The following is a 13314-nucleotide window of genomic DNA, read 5'->3' as shown; positions in this document are numbered from 1 at the left end:
AATGGCTATTAGGATGGGTAAGGAATGGTGTCCCTAGCCTCGGTTTGTCAGAGGATGGAGATGGATCATTAATGAAGTCCGATAATAACTGAATAGAATCATTGGCTAGATCTAGGGGTCAGACCAATGGATCATTGCCTGTTCGGTCCACTCCATCTGGGGCACCTGGATTGGCCACTGTCAGTAGACAGGATATTGGGCTAGAGGGACCTTTGGTCTGACCCGGTACAGCCGTTTTTATGTTATTCTGCTGCCTCGGCCCTTTCAGGCCAGTCAGTCTGGCGCAGAGGAAGCAGCCACCCAACGCGCACCTTGAATCAGTGCACTCAGTACAATTTTATTTTTAAATTGCTCTGCTGCATAATGTAATGTGAAGGAACGTTTCCTTGGCTCCACCCCACCAACTGGAGGCAACCCAGCCCCTAAAATATTATTCTGAACTAATTAAATTCTGTTATCAGTTAATGACAAAAACAAGGCTCCTTAGAGGCCACTTTAGGTGCAGGTGATATTTTACACAAGCCCCATCCCCTCCCAACATAAATTTAATCTGCAGTATGCAGATGATAGATGCTTGCAATGATTTTCCATTATTTTTTTACTACGTGTAATGAAAAATGAGTTTTGTTTACAGCTTCTGTTGGTTGAGCTTATTGTGCAGCCCATGGACACCTAGCATTCCTCTATTCCTACCTCCAAGTTCGCTGCCTTCCACTTTCCCATCCCCCTCTTTTTGAGGGACTTCCTGAAACTCCCTCTAGTCTCCCCCTGGCACGTGCCCCTCATTCACTTCTCCCCCCCAGACTCTCCAGTGAACCTGCACCCAATCCTGACACAGCACAGTGGACAAGCCTGCCCTAGAAGTCTGTGTCCTGGGGGGCAGGAGGGGGCGGGGAGAATGGCTGCAGGGCGATCTTCCACCTCTGTGCTGCCAGTGCCCTGTGCTCCCTACTGCCATGCTAGTGCCTCCACATTTATTTATTGACAAAATTGGCAGAATTTTAAAATATTTTGCTTAGAACTTTAATTTTTTTGGTGTGGAATTCCATCAGGAATAGTAGACCTGTGCCTGGTGCAACAGGTGTGAGCAGACAGGCTTAGCCCTGCAGGATCCAAGTGTAGAGAGGCTTTGTGTGTGAGGGGGCGGGGAGGGAATTCAAGTGTAGCATAAGAGGGTTCCATGTGGGGCAATCTGGGTGCAGGTGGTTCTGTGCCAGGAGGGTCTGGGTGCAGGAGGGATCTGCATGCACAGGAATTCATTGAGATGTTTCTGGATGCATGGGCGATGGGATTCTGCAGGGCAGTCCAGGTGAAGGTGGTTGGGGATCAGCAGGGGGGTCTGGATGCTGGGGGACTCCAGATACAGGGAGTGAGGCTCGGTGGGGGTGGTCTGGGTTTGGGGGGTCTGGATACACAGGGGTTGGGTGGACATCTCTCCTGACCCTGGCCGGACATCCCCAGTCCCCCACTTCACAGTGATTTACCTCTCCACTGGCTGCTCTGGGTACCCTAAATGCCAATGCTGCTGGGGAGGGGCGCATGACTGCTCTTGTGGCTTCCCTTTGCTTCCCTGTTAGAAAGTCATTTTTCTGTAGGGAATCAAAGAAATCTGTGTGGGTCGTTAATTCTACATGCATGCAGTGCTGCAGAATTCCCTGAGGAGTAATTATTTTAAACATAATAGAAATGCTTAAGGAATGGTTGAAAATTACATTTACCATACATTTGTTAAGCATGAACTTAAACTGCCTAGAAAAATGTAAATTCTTATTTGAGAGAAATGCTAAAAGCTTCTTGAGAAATGTTACATTTGGTTTAATTTGACATATTTTTCAACAACTGAGGTTGTTTTCGAAAGGCGTTATTTCCCACTTAAAATATGTGCCCATTCCTAAAATATAAGAATGGCCACATTGGGTCAGTTCAGTAGTCCATCTAGCCCTGCATTCTCCAGTCTCAGCTTAGTCTAGTGAGAGGCTTAGGGGCATCCAGACCATGGGGTTGAGTCCCTGATCATCTTGGCTAACAGTCATTGATGGACCTATCTTCCATGAACTTCTCCAATTATTTTTTAACCCAGTTATACCTTTGGCCTTCACAACATCCTCTGGCAAAGAGTTCCACAGGCTGACTTTGAGTTGTGTGAAGAAGTACTTCTGAACCTGTTGCCTAATAATTTCATTGATTCTTGTGTTGTTTGCAGGAGTAAATAACTCTTCCTTCTTCGCTTTCTCCTCACCGCTGATTATTTTACAGACCTCTATCGTGTCCCTCCTTAGTCATCTCTTTTCCAAGATAAACAGTCCCAGTCTGTAATCTCTCCTCATTTGGAAGCTGTTCCATATCCCTAAACATTTTTGTTGCCGATTGTACTTTTTCTAGTTCTTATATATCATTTTTTTAAATGGAACAAACAGAACTGCATGCGGTAATCAAGGTGTTGGCTATACTATAGTTTCAGCCATTTTACCTGGTACTGAAGTTCGGCCTACCAGCCTGTAATTTCCAGAATCACCTTTGGAGCCTTTTAAAAAAAAAAAAAAAGGTGTTACATTAGTTGTCCTCAAGTCAGAGGTGATGCATAGGGTGGGGTGGGGGATGCAGGGTCATGTCCCCATCCCCCACCACCAGGTTGCTCAGTCACGTGGTGCAGCTTTGCCCCCTCTCTGTGATACATAGCTGCTCTATGCTGTGTAAGGAAATCAACAGTCCTGTGGAAAGCAGTCAGGCCAGGCAACTCGAAATAGCCAAAGGGTACGTCTACACTACAGGATTATTTTGATTTTATATAAACCGGTTTTATAAAACAGATTGTGTAAAGTCGAGTGCATGCGGCCACACTAAGCACATTCATTCGGCGGTGTGTGTCCATGGTCCGAGGCTAGCTTCGATTTCTGGAGCGTTGCACTGTGGGTAGCTATTCCATAGCTATCCCATAGTTCCCACAGTCTCCCCCGCCAATTAGAATTCTGAGTTGAGAGCCCAGTGGCTGATGGGGCAAAAATCATTGTCGCGGGTGGTTCTGGGTAAATGTCATCAGTCATTCCTTCCTCCGGGAAAGCAACGGCAGACAATCATTTTGCTCCCTTTTTCCCTGGATTGCCCCTGCAGACGCCATAGCACAGCAACCTGGAGCCCGTTCAGCTTTTTTTTTACAGTCACCGTATGTGTACTGGATGCTTGGAAGAGGCGATAGTCCAGCGCTACACAGCAGCATTTATTGCTTTTGCTATGATAAGAGACGGTTACAGTTGTTCTGTATGTTGCTGCCAGCGTGAATTGCAATGAGATGACAGTTATGTGCTCCTGTAGTCTGCTGCTATCATGGTTGCCCCTGGCTGAGATCGGCCGGGCGCAAAAGCAAAACTGGGAATGACTCCCTGAGTCAATCCTCCTTATGGTTCTAAAAATAGTCAGTCCTGCCTAGAATATGGGGAAGTGTACTAGACAACCAGTGACTAAGAAGCACAGGTGCTCTGGTGTCAGATCCCGGCAAATGATGAGCTACATGCCATCATGGGGGTGCCCTGCAACAACCCCCGTTGCTTCCTTCCCTAACCTTCCTGGCTTACCGTGCAGTGTCCCCCCATTTCTGTCATGAAGTATAAAGAATGCAGGAATAAGAAACATGTTTTAGTGACTAAAATGAGGGGCCAGGCTCCCGTGCTATGATAGTCAGGAGGATATTATGGTGTGGGAGGAGGAGCCCAGCATCCACTGCTATGATAGTCCAGGCAGTACGGAATCTTTTCTTTACACATAAAGGAGGGCCTGATTGAAGCTCAGCCCAGTTGCATGATGAAACGGTTATCAGCTGTTGTGCCATCTACTGGGAATCCCAGAACATTCCTATTTTTTACCCAGCAACCCCCATGAGCCCCGGCCAGCCTCACTTCAGCCAGCCAGGGTATTCAGCAGATATCAAGCATAGGACACCATGGTGAATAAGACGGTTACCAGTCCTTCTGCACCATTTGCCACAGGGAGGAGAGGAGCGAATACTGCGCTTCACTGCTGCAGCATCGCGCTACCAGCAGCGATTCATAGCATAGGGTGACACTGAAAGAAGCAAGAAACCACTTCTTTCCCTTTTCTTTCACGTGGTTGGGGGGAGTAAATTAGAGCTATTCCCTGAACCACGCCAGAACAATGTGTTTGAACCTACGAGGCATGGAGTCAGCAAGAATGCAATACTTCTCGGAGACTGCTGGGACTGGGATATGCTTGAGTTCTCAGTACCGCCTCCCTCCATAGCGTCATTTGAGTCTCTGGCTCGTACAACTGTCCGCAGTCACTGTGGTATGCCTGGAGAATTTTTCAATACGCTCTGGCATTTCGTCTTCTGTACGGAGCCTGATAAAAGATTGTTTCTCAATACAGCAATCCAGATGCCAGTATCTTCGTACGGTCCATGCTGGAACTCTTTTGGATTTGGACTGCATAGCCAGCCCGTGCTGATCGAAAACTCCAGTGGCAAACAGGACATGCAATTCAGAAAGTGTTCGCGGCTTTCCGTTTACCTGGCCACAGCATCCGAGTTAGATTGCTGTTGACGGCACAGTGGTGCCTGTGGGATACCGCCAGAGCAATACTGTCGATTTGCAGCCACACTAACCCTAATCTGATATGGTAATACCGATTTTAGCGCTACTCCTCTCATTGGGGAGGAGTACAGAAACTGATTTAAAGAGCCCTTTATATCGATATAAAGAGCGCTGTAGTGTGGACGGGTACAGCGTTAAATCGGTTTAACGCAGCTAAAATTGGTTTAAACGCATAGTGTAGACCAGGCCAAAGGGGCAGAAAACGTTGTAGAAATCACTTCTCCCAATTAACATAACAAAGGTGGTAACAGTGTCATAATGCTTAAACATGAATAGCAATGTAGTTAGTTTGAGATTTAAGGCTTTTGATAAGAAATAAATGATAGTTTATAGCTAGAAATCCAAAATAGCAACCACAATAATTTTATATTAGAGACATCTAAAAGGAGGATTCAGACTGAATTGACCAATAGGAGACAGAAGATTAGGGCGAAATAAAGTTCAACAAGTTCTTTAAGATATAACATTGTAATGTTGCTTTATACATATGTATGGAAAATCTCTGTGTTACATTGTAATAGATTTAATAGCATTGTAATAAGGTTTTATACATGTGTATAAGGGGATCAATGTGTACCATATTATGCAACGTTGTATCTGCTATTTGGTCTGTGTAGCCTATTGTGTTGCCTTAGTATATGATTCCTAAATGCAACACAATTGTGTTATGCTATGTGTCATGTATTAGTGTATTATTTCTTGATTATTTTCTTTGAATAAATGTTATTTTGTTTTTGAAGAATTATGTTTGTGTCAATCCTTTGAGCAGAAGGCTGTATCCGTGTCTTCTCACAGGTTAACAGAACTAGTCTGCTATGGGGAGTCCTCTGAGGGTCAGAGACAAACCCGTGGTAAAACCCTGGCAATTCCTCTAGAGCAGGCCCTTCTCCTGTTACTCATTGAAGCAGGCCAAATTGATAATTGGGTTACAATTACAGGCAGGCCACTATTGGGGTGCCTTGGGTCCACATTTTGGGATAACACTTGTGGGACAGCTGAGCAGGCAAGCTATGAGCTGCAACAGGCAGGGAGAGGCAAAGGCAGGAGAAACAGCTGGGAGCTGCAGGGAGGGGCCAGTGCTATCCATCAGGGCTGCCCAGGGGGGGGGGCAAGTGGGGCAATTTGCCCCAGGCCCGGGGCTCCGCAAGGGCCCCCAAGAGAACGACCGAGGCTTCCACCTCCGCCCCTCTCCTGGAGCCTCAGCACAACAAGCAGCGCTCCCGCACGGCGCTGCAGTGTCCATCCGGTGGGCCTCCTGAGCTCCGCCCCGCTCAGAGCCGCGTGGTCAGGGGGCAGGACTGTGAGGTCCGGGCTGGGCGGAAGGAGTTCAGGAGGCCGGTAGGAGGCGTGCTTCAGCTGTTCGGGAGCGCGCTGAGCTCTGAGTGAGCCGGGGGCAGGGAGTCTTGGGGCCAGTCAAGGAGGGGGCAGAGGTTGGGGGGGTGGTCAGGGGACAGGGAACAGGGGGGTTGGATTGTGGGCATTCGGGGGGTTTGTCAGGACTCGGTGGGGGTGGTTAGAGGTCGGGGTAGTCTGGACAGGGAGCAGAGGTGGGGTCCCGGGGTGGTGGTTGGGTGGGGTTTCTAGGGGACAGTGAGGGGACAAGGAGCAGGATGGGTCAGGGATTCTGAGGAGGGCAGTCGGGGGGGCAGGCCGTGGGTGGGGGTCAGATAGGGGGCAGGGCCAGGCTGTTTGGAGGTACAGCCTTCCCTGCCCTAAAGCTCATTCAGCAGTTTGAGGCTTGCAGAAGAGCCAAGCCTGTTAGGTTTCCATTAGGGCCTACCATGCCTTTCATCTCAATGCTAAATTAGTCTAATATTTAAATTTCTGTACATCAAAGAGATTCATGTCGGAGGGTAGCTTCATTTAAAATAGCCAGCTGAGAAGATCACATAAAAGAGCAATATCCTTCCCACGCCTACCATGGCAGACCCCCTCTCCCTGCATTCCCTCAGGCTTCAGAGGGTTAATCAATGTTCACAAACTTTGCCTGGTGACCGAAATTTCACACAAGCAAACACTGAGTGACCCCTCCTTATAAATTGAAAAACACTTTTTTATATTTTAACAACTATATAGAATCTGAGACAAGCGGGGTTTAGTGAGCTGACAGCTCGACCCAGTAATAACTCATGACCCGGGGGTCCCACCTCCAGTTGAGAATCCCTGGTTAATTTAATTTAGCACGTTGTCCAGTCACATGCATGTAGCTATTTTGAGCATTCAGTTTACAACATAGGTCATCCATATTCGAACAACTTAAATGCTCAATGGTGGATAATTCATAAGCTATGGCAAGGCCAAACCACAGTACATCTCCAGTTTTTGGAAAAGATAGGGACCCCATGAGCAAATCTAGGACACAGATAATGCTGGAGTAATTGCTCCATTAATGGCTATTAGCCAGGATGCTAAGGAATGGTGCGGTAGCCTGTTTGTACAGAGTAAGCAGGGATGGCAGGAGAGAGTCACTTGATCATTACTGTTGGTTCACTCTCTGGGGCAACTTGGCATTGGCCATTTGTCATAACGATACTGGCGGGACGGCCTTTGGTTGACCCAATATAGCTGTTCGTTCCACCAAAGAAGCCAAGTTATGATATGAGTCAAGAAGCCAGCGCAGTGTAATCAGAAACCTGGAAATCCGAACTGGATGCTAGGCAGTTGGTCACAACCTGAGGTGGTTCAAAAGTTTTGGATTCTTTTTAAGCAGAATTTTTTTAATGTTCTTTAAACAACAACACACACAGCGCAAGAAATTTGGCACATCAGTTCTGAAAACTAATCATGTTCACGTTGCAGACGAAGTCACCTTTTCGAATGTAAAAAAAAACACAACAATAGTTTGATGCGAACACAGACATTGTCCATGAATTTTTTCTGTTTTTAAAAACTGCCATTTCTCGATCTGAAAAAAATTTTGATGAAAATATTGTCCAACCCTTTCAAATAGCTTTCCCGTGCCTTTAGCCGCGAGCTGCATTCGAAACCGTGATACCTTATAAAGAAGTTTTCTCAAAACTGGATTTGTGCTGAGATGTGGAATGTTTATTTTTCCCAGATCTGCCCGGGGAGGGGAGCAAGTGGGGCAATTTGCCCTGGGCCCCACAGGGGCCCCCACGAGAATATAGTATTGCAATTTTTTTATGGAAGGGGCCCCAGAAATTGCTTTGCCCCAGGCCCCCTGAATCCTGTGGGCGGCCCTGCTATCCATGAAGGAGGTGGGCGGGGGAGGAAAGCTCCCAGCACACTCCCAGTCCCAGATTTTCCCAAAAATGTGTTCTGCAATGTTCAGCCCTCTACTGGATGGTTCAGATAGTAAGGTTTGTTACCCCTGTGAGGAGTCATTATTCAACAATGTGTTACTTTAAGTGGAATAATCAAACAGTTCAGTTTAAACACAGCACTGGACTGATTTAGATTAAAAATAAAACAAGTTAATTAAAAGAAGACAGGATTTCAAGGGAATTCAAGAATAAGAGAGAAAGTTAGAAATGGTTACCAGCAAATAAAAGTAAAAGCAAGCACCTAAAAGTCTCAAACTTAATCTAGCAAGTTTTGGTTCGAGGCTTTAAGATGGCCTTTCTTACCTGTAGTCTTCAAGCAAGATGGTGACTGACCCTCTCCTTGGTCAGGATCTCTCTCAGAGGCCCAAAGGTGCTAGTGTCTTTGTCATCTCATGTGATAAAGAGATAACAGGGTTTTCAACCTTCTTTTTCTTTTTTAAAGTCCAGTGGATATTTGAAGTGGATTCTTTGAAAGTTAGCCCTCAAAGTAAAATTTATCCAAACAGGGAGAAAGGTGACATGGTGGTAAAGGAGGCTCCATGCTCTTTCCCCACCACCCCACGCACTTGTTTGCTAAAATGCAAATTGTTCTCTTCCCTGCCATCTCTTCCCCTGTTGTCTTGAGGACCCTATTTACTACATATATGTAAACTGAAGTAAACACACATTCCTGTGTTTAGGATAGACCTGTTTATCAGGGAATTCATAACTTTACATATAATTTTGCTACATATATTTCACCATGATATTATTGATAAGCGAGTTGTTTTCAAATGATATCTCAGAAGGCATATTTTTTACAAAGATGATTAAAAGAGCATGTGAGGTCTAAATAAAGGGATAGTTTTGGTCACAATACCTTTGCCATTTCTCAAGAATGAAATTTATACAAAGAGCTGGCATCAAGTATACAGAAGTTTCAAGATGGCAAGTGGAAAATGAAGAGGGATATAAAGACAAAATCAGTGGGGAAAGACTTAATTTGAAATTCTTTTTTGCTGACAACTGTTAGGCATATTATTCAGAAGTGAATACATTTACATTCTGTCATCCACTGAGCTCCTATTTATTATGAACTCTGCATAGTAAATCTACATACAGTGGATGTAATATACATGATTTGGGATTTTAGTGAAAGATTAAATACAGTGTCTTGCAACATTAATTCACATTGGTTTGGATTAAAATACTGATACATAAACTGAAGGACCATAAAAAGTATATGGATTTATGGTAATGTATTAAAATCAGAAGAGACAACTAGTGGAGTATTAGAAGGATCAGTGTTGATCCTGTTTTATTTAACACCTTAGTAAATGTTCAACAAGAGGAGACATAACAACAGTGAAACTCACAGATGACACACTTGGGAATTGCCAGCAAGAGTGAGGTCAGAAGAATAATATAAAGGACTGCTGAAATATTAGATAAAAGGAAAAAAATAACAAAAAGAGGTTCAACTTGTTAAAATGTAAGCTCCAGAATGATCGTTCATCCTTTATTCCTGTGAACTAAGACTGATGATCTGGTCTATATACTATTCTTCTAGAGGGAACTAATTTGGAAAACAATCATAGAAAGCAGTAAATCAAAGAGCCCTAGTGCCATAATAGACATAAAATTAGATACAAATTTACAATACAATATAGCAGCAAAAGAACTCAATGAAATGTTGGGTGTCATATGCAAAGACATCTTTTAACAGATCCGGATGATCATAGTCATTGTCTTTTTCTCGCTATAGGCCAATTGAACCTAGAGCACTGCATTCTGGTTTAGGCTCTCCATTGCCAAGATGAAAGAGACAAAATTGGTAATCAGAAGAGCAGAAAAAAAATAGGAGGTAGGGGGCCTAGATGGATAGACTTGAAACCAAAGTTTAAAGAAGCTAAATGTATATTTACTAGGGCTGCTGAGTAATCACAGTTAACTCATGTGATTAACTCAAAAAAATGAATCACAAAATAAAACATTGAATCACAATTAATTGCACAATAGAATAACAATTTAAATTTATTAAATATTTTGGATTTTTTCTACTTTTCAAGTATATCAATTTCAATTACAACACAATACAAACTGTACAGTGCTCATTTTATATGATTTTTATTACAAATATTTGCACTGTAAAAATGATTAAAAATGGTATTTATCAATTCGCTTCATACAAATACTGTATGCAATCTCTTTATCATGAAAGTGCAACTTACAAATGTAGTGGTTTTTGTTACATAACTGCACTCAAAACCAAAACAATGTGAAAAGTGAGAGCCTACAAGTCCACTCAAATCCTACTTTTTGTTCAGCCAATCATTAAGACAAACAAGTTTGTTTACATTTATGGGAGATACTGCTGCCTTCTTTTTGTTTACAACGTCATCTGAAAGTGAGAACAGGTATTCACATGGTTCTTTTGTAACTGGCGTTGCAAGGTATTTACGTGCCAGATATGCTAAATATTCATATGCCCTTTCATGCTTCGGCCATCATTCCAGAGGATATTCATCCATGCTGATGATGCTTGTTAAAAAAATAACGCAATTAATTGCAATTAATTTTTTTTAATCTCTTGACAGACCTAATATTTACCTAAGGGTGGGGGGAAGGTAGAGAAATGATGACAATCTACAAATATTTTGAGGAGGAAGAGGAAAGGGAGTATAACTGGTACTTTACAGAAATAAAATTGCCTGTCACCGAAAGTGTAGGGATGTTATACATTATTGATTCATAGTTTCATTTTTCTATTATGCATTTTCCTTTAGGCTGGTTGATTATAGGTGTCCTTTACAGTATCTGAAACCCTTAACTGATAACCATAATTATCAATGGGAGTGAAGTGTCTTACATAATCACTGAGTCAAATTTTCCCTTATGCAGAGAGCTAGCATAAGGCCTCTGCGTCATTTAAGTCCTAAAAGTAGGGCTTAAATGGTGTGTAGTCCTTGTGTTACCCTCTGCATAGTGGTGAATTTCATCATATATAATTACCTGTTGTTGCACAGACACCTTAATGGGCTAACTGCCAGAGTGTCTCAGTGTTTCCATTGAATAATATCTTGGAATTAAGTACACATTCATTATAAACTAGTAAGTATAGGAACAAAAATTCAAAATGTCAATCAATTTTGACTTTTCCATTAGAAATGTCCAAAAGGTTATCATTTCTTATTATATTTTCCTAGTTCAGGAGCTCTTCTGAAATACACTCTGGAAAGTTTATTAAACTGATAATGGAGAGGTGGTGGTGGGGGAGACAATTTGAAAATTAACATTTTGGTATAGGTTACCAGAGGGTCATTTAAGTGATTTTTCAGATATTATATTAAGTTATTCCATAAGGCAGTTATGTATGTAGTCTCTAAGCTAGAAAATTTTAGCTAAGAAAATCATCCAAGCACAGTGAGTGCACTGCTAGTGCCAACATTTATAGCCACATACAACCAAAAGGTAAAATCCTGTCAGCTAACTTCCCTATAACTGTACCACTACTATCCTCAGATTTTTTCCCCCCAAGTTTACTGCCTAATGTGGGATCAGGGCTCTCACATGCTTCAGGGTATACTTTGAGCTGTGTTTGACCACTTGGGTCTGGGAATTTTTTTTTCCTTCACTGCCAATTGGCCCATGAGCCAGTGATTATTTTTGGTTTTGCCATTTTTGTCACATCTAGCAAATGTGCCTAGCAGTTAGTTCAAAGGGTGTCCTAATATATATTGATTTGATGTGTATAATATTAAAGGCTGTAGTCAGGATTCAAGAAATTGTCTCAACTCTGCAGGAGTCCTTAATGGTAACTGGGCACAGTGTGTCTGCATCTTAAACTCAAATACCTGTACGTAGCTGAGAATAAATGGTGCACAGGAGTGGTAAGATGGAGTGAAGAGCCTTTTGCATCAAGTGCGGATTGGAGGCACCCTTTTTTTTTTTTTTTTTTAAGAAAGTGTCTGGTTGGTGGAGTTTATTCATGACCTGGGTAGAGTCTGTGTCTGTTCTTCAGGCCTGCAGAGACAGCATTTTATATCGGTAACTCCACTGGACTAGTCCAACTGCTGAGTAATGAGTTGTTTTGTTTTCTCATATTAATTCAATAATAAATAATGCTACCAACCACTGAAGCTATAGGTAGTAACTTCCCTTGGAAGCCTTTAAATGGCCAAAACAATATTTATATGTGCTAAGTGTACAAAACATTTGTAAGAACAGCCATACTGGATCAGATCTAGTGGTCCATCTAGCCCATTGGCTACATCACAGGTGACACTTAAAGCGTATGTGATGATGATGTCCAGGTGAGACAGTGTGAAACCAAATGATACTTAGAGCTATTTAATGGTGAAAATGTTTGCCTTCCCACTTCCCTCAAGCTTTTAAAAATATGTTTTTCTTATTGGAAAAAGAAAAGGTCATGAGAAAATAGGCTGTAACATGGGACAATGATCTCAGCTGTGTTGTTTTTTTTTAAACTGACCATTTTTTATTAGCATTATTGTACCTAGTACAGAAAGTTACTCTTTGTCTGAAAATAATTTCCTCTGTAAACTGTTTCAAGTGTGTGATCACAGCTCTTAGTAATTTCAGAAAATATGGTCCAAGCAGTAGGTGGTGCTGCTGTTTGTCTAGTCCCAATTTGTAGAGTAGTGCTGTAATTACACACAACATCAGATAACACAAGTGTCTTTATCCATACTATTCAGCCTCCACTTTAATGTTTCCATTAGTTACCATCAAAGAGCTCATTCTTTTTATAACTGGTAGAAACGCAAATGTTGTTGAAATTAAAAACACTACATATGGTAAGTGAATTAATTCAGGAAAAAAAGGAGACAGGCAACAATTATTAATTCATAAATGCAGACCAGACCTTTGTCATCTGGTACAAACTTTGTTTTAAAAATTTTCCTGGCACTCTTATACTCTTTTATACAAAATGTAACAATCTGTTGTGAAATTTGCAACAGCTGGAATGGGGGAGTGTACATTTTTCTTAAAATTGAAGCTGAAGAGCTAACCAACAACTACTGAGGATGATTGTCAGACAAAACGAGCGGATATGTTCTCTCCTTCATTGCAGCCCTTCTCCCCCTCCCCCCAAAGCCCTACTTTTACCAGAAGAGTAATATGTATTGTTTGATTCTAGAATTATATTATTGGTAAACTGAAAAGGCTCAGGAGACCAGTGCTGTGACCAGACCAGCTTTTTAAAATCACCCCAATTCAAGCTGTGACACCTGAAGTCCAGAGCAATATACTAAATTGGTTCTGCTGTCAAGTGTTGAGTCTCTTATCACTTGAAATTCCCATTGGTGATGGTGGAAAAGGCAGAAAAAAAATCTATACAGTAGATATCGCTAGGATTAATGCAGTCAGTCCACTGAGTTTAGAAGATACCTTGTGACAGTTGTGAATTAGAATTTCTAGATTAT

This window comes from Chelonoidis abingdonii, chromosome 1 (assembly GCF_003597395.2).
Source record: "Chelonoidis abingdonii isolate Lonesome George chromosome 1, CheloAbing_2.0, whole genome shotgun sequence".
Taxonomy (NCBI): Eukaryota; Metazoa; Chordata; order Testudines; family Testudinidae; genus Chelonoidis; species Chelonoidis abingdonii.
The sequence above is the reverse complement of the archived record's forward strand: the minus strand, read 5'-3'. Positions refer to the sequence as shown.